Source organism: Cupressus sempervirens, chromosome 4, assembly GCF_028749045.1.
Source record: "Cupressus sempervirens isolate cs-2001-9-10 chromosome 4, ASM2874904v1, whole genome shotgun sequence".
In the NCBI taxonomy this organism is placed as follows: domain Eukaryota; kingdom Viridiplantae; phylum Streptophyta; class Pinopsida; order Cupressales; family Cupressaceae; genus Cupressus; species Cupressus sempervirens.
The window spans coordinates 848,993,961-849,010,433 of record NC_143121.1 but is presented as its reverse complement, the minus strand read 5'-3'; positions in this window follow the sequence as shown (position 1 = coordinate 849,010,433).

The following is a 16,473-nucleotide window of genomic DNA, read 5'->3' as shown; positions in this document are numbered from 1 at the left end:
TTAATCTCATCAATTGATAAGTAGGAGATAATTTCCACAGCTAGTCAAATTGTGATATGAATATTAGGATTTAACTGTGTGATTTTGAGTCAAACTCGATGACCCATGTTTCATGAGTAGTGATTCAACATGAATCCATCTCTCATGAGAATAAATGGAACACTTAGCACTCATTGGATCTAGGTGATGCTCACAGGGGTGAAGCACCGAGACTTCCCGGGAGGTCACCCATCCCAGTACTACTCCAGCCTGAGCGCGCTTAACTACAAAGTTTTCTCCATAGTTAAACCCAAAGCTTGCAACCCCATTTGCAAAACCTTCACCAAGTGTTGTGCCTTATGAACCATTCATTAGAAAGCCCCTTAAGCTCATCAATTGATAAGTAGGAGATAATTTTCACAGCTAGTCAAATTGTGATATGAATATCAGGATTTAACTGTGTGATTTTGAGTCAAACTCGATGACCCATGTTTCATAAGTAGTGATTCAACATGAATCCATCTCTCATGAGAATAAATGGAACACTTAGCACTCATTGGATCTAGGTGATGCTCACAGGGGTGAAGCACCGAGACTTCCCGAGAGGTCACCCATCCCAATACTACTCCAGCCTAAGCACGCTTAACTACTCATGAGAGATGGATTCATGTTGAATCACTACTCATGAAACATAGGTCATCGAGTTTGACTCAAAATCACACAGTTAGATCCTGATATTCATATCACAATTTGACTAGCTATGGAAATTATCTCCTACTTATCAATTGATGAGCTTAAGGGGCTTTCTAATGAATGGTTCATAAGGCACAACACTTGGTGAAGGTTTTTCAAATTGGGTTGCAAGCTTTGGGTTTAACTATGGAGGAAACTTTGTAGTTAAGCTTCCTCGGGATGGAGTAGTACTGGGATGGGTGACCTCTCGAGAAGTCCTGGTGCTTCACCCCTGTGAGCATCACCTAGATCCAATGAGTGCTAAGTGTTCCATGTATTCTCATGAGAGATGGATTCATGTTGAATCACTACTCATGAAACATGGGTCATCGAGTTTGACTCAAAATCACACAGTTAAATCCTAATATTCATATCACAATTTGACTAGCTGTGGAAATTATCTCCTACTTATCAATTGATGAGATTAAGGGGCTTTCTAATGAATGATTCATAAGGCACAACACTTGGTGAAGGTTTTGTAAATGGGGTTTCAAGCTTTGGGTTTAACTATGGAGGAAACTTCGTAGTTAAGTGCACTCAAGCTGGAGTAGTACTAGGATGGGTGACCTCCTGGGAAGTCCCGGTGCTTCACCCGTATGAGCATCACCTAGATCCAATGAGTGCTAAGTGTTCCATTTATTCTCATGAGATATGGATTCATGTTCAATCACTACTCATGAAACATGGGTCATCGAGTTTGACTCAAAATCACACAGTTAAATCCTGATATTCATATCACAATTTGACTAGCTGTGGAAATTATCTCCTACTTATCAATTGATGAGCTTAAGGGGCTTTCTAATGAATGGTTCATAAGGCACAACACTTGGTGAAGTTTTTGAATATGGGGTTTCAAGCTTTGGGTTTAACTATGGAGGAAACTTCATAGTTAAGCGCGCTCAGGCTGGAGTAGTACTGGGATGGGTGACCTTCCGGGAAGTCCTGGTGCTTCACCCCTGTGAGAATCACCTAGATCCAATGAGTGCTAAGTGTTCCATGTATCCTCATGAGAGATACATTCATGTTGAATCACTACTCATGAAACATGGGTCATCGAGTTTGACTCAAAATCACACAGTTAAATCCTAATATTCATATCACAATTTGACTAGCTATGGAAATTATCTCCTAATTATCTATTCATATGTTATTTAGCATATGATAGATGATGTGGTCAATTTATTGGAATATCTAATTCTTTGCTTTTAGCATGTTAGATTTCCTTATTCTTATGATGTAGTACGTTTTAGTAGTGACATCCTCATAAGATAGGTTCAATAATCCAGTTGGTAGTTTGGGATGTTACATGTAAGAGATGGCGAGGACTTTTGAGGTCTCATGATGCTATTATGGTTGGGAGGAACTACGCATGAGTTTTGTTATTCTTCTACATTGTGATGTTTCTTTTTTATAATATGATGTTGCTTTTAGTACATTCTTTTACTACTATGCTTTCATATGGTTGAATGTAGTTCCATCTTGTAGTTATGGAATTTGAGTGTCTAAGCCTTGATTTTTGATTATGGTACTACTTGGTGTGGAGGAAATTCATTTCCTAACTTTTTACCTTAATGTTTTATGGTTTACTGATTTGTATCCTTGCGTGAAATTGTGCTTTCTTGCATGAGAATGCAAATGTTCACATGGTGTGCTAGGTTTCCTCATGTAACTTATAGTGAATCCTTGTGCGAGACCCCACACTAGTTTTAGGAGTTTTGGCTACTGGACCAAGCATGTCCTTGTGTGAGATGGTGTTTCCTTGTGTGGCTTAGTGCACTCTCTCATGCAAAGAGGTACTTCCTCATGCGAGACTATCATTTGTTATTCTCTCACATGAAAAATAGGGGACACCTCCACTATTTTTTAGAGAATGCAATTTTTACTTTTGAGTACCCTTTATGGATGCTAGTGGTTCCATGCTTCGATAGATTAGAGATTTTTTTTTTCTAATGTCATCTGTGATTTTTATTCTTTAGTTTGGTTGTGTTAGTTAGGTAGTAGCATTTGGAGATCCATTGGTTGTTGGGATTGTTGGTGAAGTATTCAATTGTTATCATTGTGATCCCCAAATAATGTTGTCATGTGCATTCATAATTGTCAAAAAAAAATAGCTTGGCTTGTATTGAATCCTTGTTCAGATCTTTGGGTGAGACATTATAGGAGGGATGTTAAATGTAACACCCTACCAAGGGATCCAAAAGAATTAACCTAAATTTTTACTAAGTTTGCCAAAAAAAATTTTTTTTTAACATGAAAGATAAACCATCCACATCAAACACATAGTAGCAGAAGCAATAACATACATTCAACCAAAGCATACATAAAATGTTACATTCCTTAAGGATCCCAAGATGTTGAGTCACATTTAATCTAATAAAAACTAAGTCTAAAACTACAACATCCACATTAAAGAATAATTAAAGGTCCACATTCCATAATATACTTTTTCCAAATGCCTATTCAGAATGCTCAATCATCCACTATACATGTCACAGGGTATGAAAAGCTTAAAAGGATATACATATATAAACATAAAGATACATAATCCTCATAGAATCCATAATACAAGTGCAATAAAGTAAATGAAACCAATAACATACATGATACATCCATCCATCAATAAAGATATAACAACCATCATAAGAGATAACCATCCATCATAGAACACAACTAACCTAAGTGTGTGGTTCCTCCCAACCATCAATAGCATCATCAGATCATCGTGGGCCCTAGCCATCCCTCCATGTGTAACATCACAAGTCACCAAAGAGATAATTGGTATTATCATAGTAGGGATGTCACTCCTAAAGCATGCTATAACATATGCATAAAGAAATCTAACATGAAAGAATAAAGAATAAGATGATCCTACAAAGTAGATAACATCATCTATCACATGCTAATCATCAATATAAAGAAATGTACTAGTAAATAACATCCATCATAAGATCCATGAACATAAAGAAGGTAAATGCCAACAAAGAATGCTCCAGCCATGGTGTCTATAGACAGATCTCAAATGGTAAGAGTGAAAAAGAACTACCACCCAACCACATGGAACCTAAATGGCCCACTCCCACCATGCTGAGGAGATAGTCTCAAGTCCCAAATAGGATATCAAACCACAAATATCAAATCACACAACACAAATACTCTCTAAGTCTAGGAATCTTAGAAGTATACTAATTCAAAGGTTCCAATATAAAGGGTTGAAACTTATACCCAGAGGCACACAAGACATGTAGGAAACCTACTATGTAAGTGGGAAAGTGTCATCACACGAATTATGCTAGAGTTACTTTGGTAGTCTCTTAATAGACCCTGGCCCCCTAGTGATCCCTATGCAGCCACTAGTATCCTCTAGTATTGATGAGGCATACTATGAAATGCAAGGTTGCAACCAAGAATTCTCTCTACTCCCATCCTAGTCTGTACTAGCACTCGAGGCATGGGTGAGAACATACAATTATCTTATTAGGTTCATTTTGATCCCCATTTAGTACGCCTCAAAAAATTGTAGAGAAGCTCCCCCTCTTAGAACCTTCTCCTTTCCAAAAATTCTTTCCTTCTCCAACATTCGCAATTCTTCCAAGAACCAAAATCCCCCCAGGTGACTAAGAGTGCTTGTAGAAGCATATCAGGATGTCCATACACACTAGGAGAGCTTGTATATAAAGGCCTCTAAGATGCATCTAGAATGTGTCTAGAAAGAACTAAGAGACAAGCATGACAACTAAGCACATATCTTTCATGATAAGAAGATAAACATGATGAGGTGTCTAGAATGTTGTAGACACCATGTGCTCAAATAATGTGCTCACTCCTAAGTGTGGACAACACATGCATAATTATAGTGCAAACTCCTGTGTTGTCAACATGACAACTTACAAGAGTTCAGATACTCCTATGTGAATAAATATTAAAATAATATACATTAATTTATTTAATTAAATTTCTTTATTTAATATTCACTTAACTCCTTTTAAAATTAATTTATTAATTCTAAATCTCATGCACTTATCTTGTGATCATGAAATTTTTAATAATTTTAATATCTTTTCTACTTTTAAATTTATTTTTAAAACTTAATTGATAAAATATTTATTAACTTAAGTAATAATATTATTTAGCATTTATTTAAAAATGAACTCTAAATATATTGTTATTAAATTAAATAAATATTATCACGTTCCTAATTTAAACTTATAACTTTAATCTTCAAATTTAATTCTTTTTTATTTAATGAATTTCCTAATTAATTAAATAAAATTAAAATATTAAAATATCATAATAATTTTGCATTAAATTAAATCATTAATTTAATCTTTTACTTAGACTTAATTAATAGAAAATACACCAAAGACTCATAAAGTAAAATACAAAAACCAATCATAGCAAAACACATACAAAATTAAACCAAAAGGGTTAATATCACGAATTATGTCATCTAACATATTCAGAGGGTACTCGACTCAGATACTTGTCCTAATTTTCAATGAGGACAAATGGCTTAAAGTGTTGGGATTTGGACTTGAGAATTTATCTCCCCTCTCTCACCATTGAGATAATGTGATAGGGTATGCTCATCCTGGCAATTCAGGGAAGTTGATGCTTAGTACCTGCAACCTACATAAAATCCACGCATGTACATACATAATATATATACTAAGCTAAATAGGCAATGGCAGGAAGTGGTGCATCATGTAGATCCTAACTCATAGGTGACTACGACTCCCTTCCTTAACCACATTAGAAATGCCATACAAAAAGAAAACAAACACACACACCATACACATGCAAGTATGGTGTAAGTATTCATAAGAAAACACATATGACAATAAATCATCTAACTAATCATCATTAATAATTGCAAATACTATAATAATCATCATGCATACATGAAATATAGAATATTAAATGATCTCATCATATAATAAGCTGAATCTTAAACAATATCTGATAATCTCACAATAATATTACTAATATTATCAACATAAAACTGTCCTAAAAGAGTTTAGCAAAAATGCAAATTAGGGGCAGGCACTACATTAAACATCAGTAAAAATTGTCTATTTTGACCAAGCATTGCAACATGGACCAAGCACTTAAGAATTAAAATGGTAGAGATTGAGTGATGTGGACAAGACCGAGCTGTAAAGAGAAGCCCTAGTTCAAAGGTACCAAATTTGATCAAGATAGCTAACTTCCACCTACCTAAGTACAAAACATTAATGAAGACCCTAAATCAATCAAAAGAAGGTATATATTGAATTTTGAAGAAATTACCTCACACCTTGTACATATAGTTCAAGAGCACAGACCCATTTGGTAATTTGACCAACCAAAAAAGATTTCAAGAGCGATTGGGATGAGAAGCTTGAACAAGTGAAGATTTGAACTATGGTGAGCAATTTAGAGGAGGAAAAGACTTCAAAATATAACAAAGGATATGGCAGCTCATCCACTATTGGAATGAGCTAAGAGGTTAGTAAAATCCAACTATTGAAGAGTGACACTTTTTCTCGACAAAAGTTTCATGTTATTCTAGAAATCACAATGAAAAGAGATTCAAAGGGTGTTCTATCCTTGATATCACCTAAACTTATCATGATTCATGATGTTAATAGATGTTATATGTGTAAGATTGGAGAAGTAGGAGATTATGAGATAAGATAAACATATGAAAATTTATGTAATGAAGGAATCTTGAAGGATGAATTTAAAGTTATTGAAAAGAAAGGGTTAACACATGCCCTAGATTTTCCAAGAAATTCCAAATTTGAAAGGATTAAAATTGTTTTGAGAAAAACTCATGATATGAAGTATTGGTTATAGAAATGGACCTATGGAGATCATGAAGTAAATGATTCATAGAGCTACAGACTATCCAACCCTAGATAAGAAGAAAACTATGTGATGCTTGATTCAAGACGCAATTGAGACAAACGTAAGTGTTGAGTGGAATGGATTTTCCTTTTCTTGGATCTCTTCATGCTAGCTAAGCAATCAAATTCGACGCTTATCCCTCGTTATCATGGGAACTATTGACTCTGGAGTATCGATCGATTGGGGACCTCTGCATGTAGCTTTCCCTTGTCCGTTTGATCGACTGGAATGATAGAGAAGGCACCTCCACTACAATTTGACTATAGCTAGCTTTGGCTTGATGACTATGCCCTTTAGAATAGTAGGGACTGGAGGAAATCATATGGAATTTATGACTGGGTGGGTCGGTCCACCCTTTTAGAATAGTAGGCACTTGGCATGAATGTTGATGGTATTCCTTTGGGGGAGTATCCTAAGCATTGGACAATATTGACATGTTGCATTCATGGCTTATTTTGTCATTGATGTCAACATACTAGTACATCTATGAAGATTGACAGAGTAGTAAATAGAGATCATAATTCTACAAAAAATGTTTTGATTGTCAGGTGATGTATGATCATGGACATGTTCTATACTATGTCCTAATGTTATGGTTCAATGCACAATAAGTCAAAAATGTATGGAAAATGCACCTAATTTATAGAGAGTAGTGCAAAGATAGAGTACCTAAGAAGTGGTTTTTGATGTTTGTATTATATCTTCGTACAAAGATATAATCTAGTGATGCATGGTTAGTCAGTGATAGAAGACAATTTGTTGATGATATTAGTGAATGCACAACTGCTAGTATTGCATATGTGAGAAGTTGTATAGACCGTGAGATGAAAGTTCTATTGTAATGAAAAATTAATTAACTATCTTATTATAATTAACTAGGAAAGCCTCAAGGCTGACTCAAGGAATTATTTTGAAGATATGTTATAAAGGAAATATGTTTTCCTTGATTGTGAAAATAAAAAGAAATAAGCATCAAGTGTATGTTCTATGTGAAGTCCCAAAAGGAGAAGAGTGTTTGGTAAATGTGAGTAAGAAATCCAAGGGATTATTGGATGTGAGATTTGTGATCTAGTTACAAGATTAGAAGGAATAGAAGTCTAGTTGACAGGACAAAGAAAGAGGAAGGAGTAGTATTATTCATTTCTATTATTCTACAAAGAGTAATATAGAGAACATCTAGATAGTGGGTTCATTGGTGTTGCCCCTGAAGCTATTTGGATAGTGGGTCCATCTATCTTCTACAACTCCTAATAGGGTTGGCACAACTCTTAACATAGTTGGAATCTCCTAATAGGGATAGATATGTATTGAATGTTGTTATAGACTCCTAATAGGGCCCATCCTCTAATAAGAAATATTTATATTAGTACATCATCTTGTGGGTACCATCCCCACTGAGGTTTTCCCTTTGATCAAGGGTTTCCATAGCTAACATATCTGGTGTTAGTGTGCATGAGTATCTTGTTGTGGTTTCTGATTATATTGCTCATATGGTTAAAGTTTAATAAGAATTGATAATTGTAATATAGTTGGATAACTTATTCATGCCCACCTCACATCCCCCCCTCCTCTTCAATTATATTGGTGGACTATATGGGCGAAATTTTGTCTCATAGAAGATAGAGCTTCTTGGTGAGTTATCAAATTTGTGCAATGATTTGAACATTGAGATTCCTAACCTAGAATCCTTTGGTTGCATTCAAAAGACTATAAGAACAAGTAAAGACAAATCCATGTCTAAAGAAGACAAGAAGATCGAAGAAGGTATTGACCTACTCATGAAAAGGGAGCCAACAGGTATGAATATTGTCATTTGTTGGACATGTAAAGAGTTAGGTCATTTTTTATCTAAGTGTCCTAAGAGAGTAACAAAATCTAGAAAGAGTTCACTTTCTGATGAAGGTAAAGAATTTAAAGAAAGTATGGGAAATATTGAATTGGCTAAGAAAGAGGAAGTATTAGAAGAGACAACATTGGTAACTATCATTGATTATTGCAAAGAAGAAGATAATACTAGAATTGTTAGAAATAATGTTGAAGTTTTCTTTGAAACTAACAATGATCTACAGAATGATGTACGAACTATTAAGAAAAGAGGAGAACAAAGATCTAAACCAAGAGATGAAATAAGAGTTGATATAGTAACTCCTACTTCTAGTAGGAACATGAAAAAGAATCACCCACATGAGTAGATAATTGAAAACAAAGACAAAAGTGTGATGACAAGAAAAAAAGTTAATGAATTAGTTTTAATCAACTTGAATTAGGGTAAATATTTTAATAGCATAGTCTTAACTAATCTTTGTAAATCTCCTTACAAAGTCCTTACTTTATTGTAAGTGTTAAATCCTCTAAAAAGGTGAGACCTAGCAATCTCAAACGCTTTTAATAGGGCAGGCCCCTCATAGGATAGATCATATTTTATGATCAAACTTTGTAACCCTAACATGTTAACTTTATTACTATAGTAGTACTGAATATTTGTGGGTCTCATCCTCACCATAATTTTACCTTAACCTAGGAGGGTTTCTAGGTAAAAAATATTGTATTATGTGTTTATTTTCATGCATGTGATAGATCTAACTTATATGTTACAAGAAGTTTATTATTACAAGTTTTACATGCACAAGACAATTGATGAATGTGAATGAATTGGCAAATAGTAAAAGTGTTTAAAATTCTGATTCACCATCCATCCCCCCCCCCCGGGCACCCAAGTATCTTGTTATCCTATTTACACTTCCATCAATCAACAATAACCTTAATTATTTTAAGGCAATATTAAAATATCATTATTTTTGTCTTCTTTAAGGCCTCTTTCTTTTTGACCCATCTGCTAGCTAATATAGTATGGAAGATTTTCTCAAAATAGATCCCATCATATTACTAGCATCACAATATATTAATTATTTGAGTTTTCCTATTATTATTAGGATTATTAGTGTTTCTTACATGTGTAAGTAGATTAAGCTATCCATGATGAAAATTAAATTAATGCAAATTATAAAAAGATAGTTTTTGTGAGTTTGAATTTTCATGTATAGTGTAGAGGATTTTATTCATTGCTATATCAAATTTGATTTAATTTTCTAGTTATCTTAGGTATCTATTTTAAAATTGAATCTTGCTTACCCTATGTCATTCTTGAGTAGAAATATAAGTGTGTTAGTTATGAAATTTCAACATTGTACTCTGTTTAGGTTTAGATTTTCTTATGTTTGAATGAAGCTTTTCTACTTGAGACATCTAGTTATATATTCATTTGTGTTATTTTAAGGATTTGTGATTTATATTGATTATGCTCAAAATTTCTAGTATTCTGGATGTCAGCATTTTTTTCTAGTCTCTAATATAAAGTTATTAGATATTTAGAAAGATAACACCATTTTCTAAACTACATTAATGATGTATTAAATATGAAGACCCTAATTTATAAATAGATAACAAGTTACTTTTAAATGAATAATAGAATTATTATTTTATAGACATTAAAGGATAAAAATATACCTTTAATAAAAAATGATGTACATGGTAGAAGGTATAGCCTCAAAGTCTAAATTGATCAAGCCCAAGGAATATGAGTTCATAAAACATACATGATTTATTTATTCAAATTATTATTGTTTCTATGTAGTTTATTAATGTCGATAGACATTCTACAATGATAGTATGGGTGAAGTGGGATGGTGTGAGTGTGTTAATGTTAACATTTTTCTTTTAGGTTAATTTTGGCAAACTCTACTATTGAAAATAAATTAATACAAGTATGATAAATGTGTTTCAATCATTGTTTTGTCACTGATATCAAACCTGCTATTTGCTAGTAAGACAACTGCTTATAAGTTGATGAAGAGGATTTGATCAAAAGATGTAACAATAGCACCTAGAGGAAAGGTTGAGTTATGTTATATAAAGGAGTACTAGAATTAGTTAAGACAATGATATCATAGTGCATTGATAATCTACTCAAGATTGCAAAGATTAGTTACACTAAGAAAGTTCAGAAGAAAAAGTTAAACAAAAATTTTCTATAAAGCTTGACTGAGTGGATAGTAGGAGCCGAGCAAAGTCAGTAAAAGTCAAGCAGAAAATTAGCGGAAGCCGAGTAAAGTTTAGTTGATGTTGAGCACAAGTAAACTTTAGTTCATGCTAAGTAAATTTTTAGTGGACGTCAAGCAATACAATTTATGTTGAGCATCAAAAGCAAGTTAATCTTGAGTGGATGCATTATCAGAAAGATCATGAATTTGATGGATTTGAGCCAACAAGTTTGTTTTCTCTTGGATTATGTGAACTAGGTGGAAGATAAGATTGATGACTTGGTGGCACAAAATTTATGGTAAATCATTTTGAGGTGAATTCAAAGAGGATTAAAGAAGAATTTTCTATAAGTGATACATAATTAGGGATAGATTCATTGAATCTTACCTAATCTATCCTAATCCTAAGTTGGATGATGGAGAATGAACAAAAAAAGATCTTAATTTCCTATTTATAGGGATGGCTAGTTAGATGTAAGGGTTATCATGTGTGAGAACCTGAAGAAAAAAAGGAGTCAAGGGATATTTCTTCATCAAGTGACCTATGTGAAGAGTTTGTATTGGCATGTTAAGAAAGAAGACTTAAGGGTATGAATGCTTGAAGGGTGAACATGATATTGGAGCTGAGATGGGTGAAAGCCAAGCATAATGGAGGACAAAAACAAAGATCTGTAATCTACAAACCAAGTTTTAAGTTATTATTAGATCAAGCCTTACTGTTACTCTCTAATAATTGTATTAAGCTAGGGTAAATCTTTTGGATTAAGGTTGACCTAATAGTCATTTGTAAATCCTTTAATTGGGTGACATTCCAAGTGAATAGTCTAAAGTCCTCTAACAAGGCTCACTCCTAATAGGGTGATTGAAATTCTTTAATAGGGTAACATTTAATAGTGTGTATTGTAACCTTTGATAGGGTTGGCCTTTCATAGGGCATCACTTCAGAAGAGTGAAAAAGAGTAGCATGTTACTGGTGGTTTTTCCCAAATTGGTTTTCCATGTATATCATTGTGTCAAGTGTGTTGTTGAATTTTTTATGTTTCTGATGAGAACATAACCCAACAACCAGAATAGACACAATAGAAAGGGGAAATTATATTAACTGAGAAAATAAGTTGGTACAAACAGTGCAGAGAAAATAAACTCAAAACATGCCCTGCGGGCTTACAATAGCATAAATCTGGAGAATATTTCTCCTCTTAGCACCTCCTCTCAAGCTCCAATCCAAACTGCCTTTTACAATGCCAGAAATCTCCTTAAATAGACCCCGGAGGGTTAAGGACTAGGATTACATTCTAGAAAGTGCTAGTAGGCATCCACCGACAAAATAGAAGGTTCCAGAAGCTGCGTTAGAAGTCGGTGCAATTCTAGAAGAATCCAGAAACGGTAGCCGAACTTCCGGGAGGCATAACTTTTGAACCGTAACTCCGATTGACGAACCGTTTACATTTTCGGAAAGCTCTCGAAGCGCTCTATAGCCCTATGGACAAGCTTTGCTTGTCCCCCATTTTTCGACCCTTTTTGAGGTCATTTAATGCCCCAAACCTGACTCTGAAGCATTCTTAGGGGGTCTCCAAAACCCGAAAAACTGCAATAACTTTCAAACCGTGGGGCCTTTTGACCTGATTCTTTTTTTGGAATGCTCTAAATCTCGATTACATTCATCTGGCCAAGTCACACCTTCTAGGTCACCAAAATGATGGTCAAATTGCATGCTCCTATTTTTTCAGGATTTTTAAATGCACTGTTAGTTGAACTATGAGAGTTGGAACCTTTATTTGAGCCAAATGGGTATCCAAAAATGCAAAGACATAAAATAGAAACTAAGTCTAAGTACATTTTTTTGGGTGACACAGGATTGCCCTTATACCTCTGGATGCTCCTGCATCAGTTTCATGTTTACATTTTTGCATATTGATTTGACAATAACCTACAAGTTTATTTTTGTGATTGCATAATCTTATGGATGCATGCATGATGAAAATTTTTTTATAGGTTCACTAAGTTGTTAAAAGTTTTATCTATACATCTGGATCTTGGATGATTGATTCACACCCCCCCCCCCCCCCTACCCCAAGTTATTCTAAAGAATTCCAACAATTGGTATTAGAGAAATCTACTTAAGAGGACTACTTTTCAAGGTACTAGAAGCACAAAGATCAAGATGTCAAAAAGAGATGCACCCAAGCTTAATAGAGATAACTTTCCTGCATGGCAAAGTTTGACGAAGCTACACCTTTTGTAGGACTTGGAGATCATGCAAAATCTACCATTACTACTAAGCATGTTGATCCTAGTGGATCCCTAACTACTAAGGATATGAAAAAGAAGAAAGAAAACAACCAAAAAATGTTGGAGATTTGCTCTACCCTAAGCTATGCAAAATTTGATGATATCAAAAGTCTTGATAGTGCAAAGAAAATATGGGATGCCTTAACCACCATCTATGGAGGAGACACTAATGTTCTAAGAGCCAAAGTTGAAAGTCTCAGAGGTAAGTTTGATGATATGAGAATGCAAGAAGGTGCAAATATTTCTCAATGTGCCTCAAGGATAAAAAAATATTCTTAATGCAATACAAGGAGCTACTAGCACAATAGTTGATGATACTATACTGAGAATTTTTTAAAGAATAATGCTGCCTATATATGTTAGTATAGTTTTTACAATTCAAGAACTAAGATGTATACCAAGGGATAATTGATAATCTATCACTTGAAGGTTTAGTAGGTAGGCTCACTTATTTTTAGCTATCTAACTTTGATAATTACAAACTTGAAAATGTTGAATGTGCCTTCAAAGCTAAGCTATCATTAAAGAAAACTAATGAGAACAAAAAAAAAAGAAAAAACAAAAAAGTATGTGTATAGTGATAGGGATACAGGTGAGGAGGATGTAAATCAACTTGAAGCACTACTGACAAGAAGATTCCATAGAGGTAAAGGCAAGTTCAAAAGTAAATTACTTATCATTTGTTTCAATTGAAATGAGGTTGGTCATATTACTGCTAGATGTCTAGAGAAGAAGAACTACAGAGGTGGTGACAAGTACAAAAGTATAAGAGTTGAAGACAACAAGGATTACAAAGACAGAGGTATGAAGTCTTGCTATGTTGTTGAAGATGAAAGAAAAGATGAATCTGATGAACATGATGATGAAGTGGTGTATGTTGCAATGAAAGAAAAATCTAATGAAGATGAGGCAACTACACTTATGACTCATGTGAACAAGAATGACAAGTGGATCATTGATAGTGGGTGTTTACATCACATGACTGGAGATAAAAGTAAGTTCATTACCTTGAATTGTTATGATGGAAATAGTGTAAGATTTGATAATGATGCACCATGTTTGATAAAAGGAAAAGCTTCTATCAAACTCACATAATAGATTTTGTGAGACAATGCATACTATGTTGAAGGACTTAACTATAATTTGTTGAGTGTGTCACAATTAAATAATTCAGGATGTAAGGTTGAGTTTGAAAAAAAAATTGCTATGATATATGATACTAATGGAAAATTGATTGGAAAGGGTGATCAAACTAGGAGTAATCTATTCTATCTTGACATAGAGGATGCTACTTGTCTAATTGTAAAGTTTGATGATGTGTTGCTATGGAACAAAAGGTTATGTTATGTTAATTTTGATAACTTGGTTAGTATTAGCAACATGAGAAAAGTTAGAGGTTTACCTAAGTTGAAGAAAACTAATAATATAATGTGCAAACAATGTCACTTAGGCAAAATGACAAGGTCAATTTGTAAGATTAAAACTTTGACCTATAAAGGAATACTAGAGATTGTTCATATTGACTTGTGTGGGCCAATTGAAGTGCAAAGCTTCAAAAGAGATAAGTACATTATGCTTCTTGTTGACAATTATTCTAGAATGATGAAAGTTATGTTTTTGAAACAAAAATTTGATGCTCTCCAAATGTTTAAGTAGTACTTAGCAAGAGTTGAAAAGAAAATAGGTAAAAGTTTGAAATGCTTGAGATCTAACAGAGGAGGAGAATTTATATCCAATGACTTTGAGATGTTCTATAATGATAGAGGTATTAAAAGATAGATGATCAGAACCTAGAACCCCTCCACAAAATGGAATTGTTGAAAGGAGAAACAAGTCTATAATGGACTATACTAGGACACTCATGATGGAGAAGAATTTTGGTTTGAAATACTAGAGAGAAGCTATAAGGACAACTTTCTAGACCTAAAACCATGTACAAGTTAAGAACGGTACTCATTCAAGACTTTTTGAACTATGGTATAGATGCTCACCCAATGTAAAATATTTTAAGGTATTTGGAAGAAAATACTATATTCTCAAAGACTTTAGGATTGGTAAACATGATGCAAAACATGAAGAAGATATATTCCTAGGATATTCCACAAGAAATAAATCTTATAAGTGTTTAAATAATAACACTAACAAAGTTGTGGAAAGTGCAAATGTGAAATTTGATTAATATACCGAAGTATATGAGGCTAAACCTATGAAAGAATGAGAAGAATAAAAATCATTTGTATACTTTTATGGAGGAATGTCTGCTGAAAAGATACTGTGAATCATGCTAAAAACCAACAACAAGTTCTAGTTAATACCAAGTCACATACTATGAATGTTGAGTTGCATTTAGGAACCAAGCTATGTTTAGATGCTGAGTTACAAAATGAAGTTGAAGCACATCATTATTCTAAAATTAGTCTACACGAGAGAGATGTTGAGCTTCCTAACAGAGATGTACATAGTGACTCTAAAGTTTAAAGACCAAATAAAGAAGCTAGAGCTAAACTAATATTGTCCAAGTATGTCAAGAGACATCATCTTGCTGGAAAAATTATTGGAGATAAGGATGGTAGACCAATGATAAGAAAAAAATTGAGAAATGATACATGTTTACTGAGTATGAAAGAACCTAAATCAGTAAGAGATGCCTTAGAAGATGTAGACTAGAGTAAAGCCATGGAAGAAGAGATTAAACAAATTGATAAAAATAAAACATGGACTCTAGTTCCTAGATGAAAAGAAAAAAATGTGATTGGCACTAAGTGGGTCTTTGGAAATAAACTAGATGAAAATGGTGATGTCACAAGGAATAAGGCAAGATGAATTTGCAAAGGATATGCACAAGAAGAAGGAATTGACTACGAAGAAAAATTTTCTCCTGTTGTTAGATTGGAAGGAGTAAGAACTCTACTTGCTTATTTTGCATACAAAGGTTTCAAAGTTTATCAAATGGATGTTAAATCTACATTTCTAAATGGCACATTAGAGAAGAAGTTTGTATATAATAGCTAGAAGGATTTTTTGATATTAACAATAAGAACATAGTATGTAGATTACACAAAGCTCTATATGGCTTGAAACAAGCATCAAGAGAACAATATGAGAGACTTCTTAATTATCTTGTGAAGATTAGATTTGAAAGGACTAAGAATAAAACCAATCTGTACATGAAGATAGAGAAAGGTAAAGGTCTTTTTTTTACCCAAATTTTTTGATGATGATATCATATTTGGAGGTCAAGATGCTTTATATAAGGCTTTTGCAAATGAAATGAAGAAAGAATTTGAGATGTCTATGTTTAGAGAGATCAAATTTTTTGTGGGTTTGCAAGTACATCAGATGGAATATGGTATATACATCACTTAGTCAAAGTATGTCAAGAAAATATTGAAAACTTTTGGACTGGAGGATTCCAAACTAGTAATTACACCTATGGTGATAGAACATAAATTGTCAAAGAATGATGATTCTGATGAGGTGAATCAAACATTATATAGGTTTGTGATTGGAAAATTACAATATATAGTACATAACATATATGATA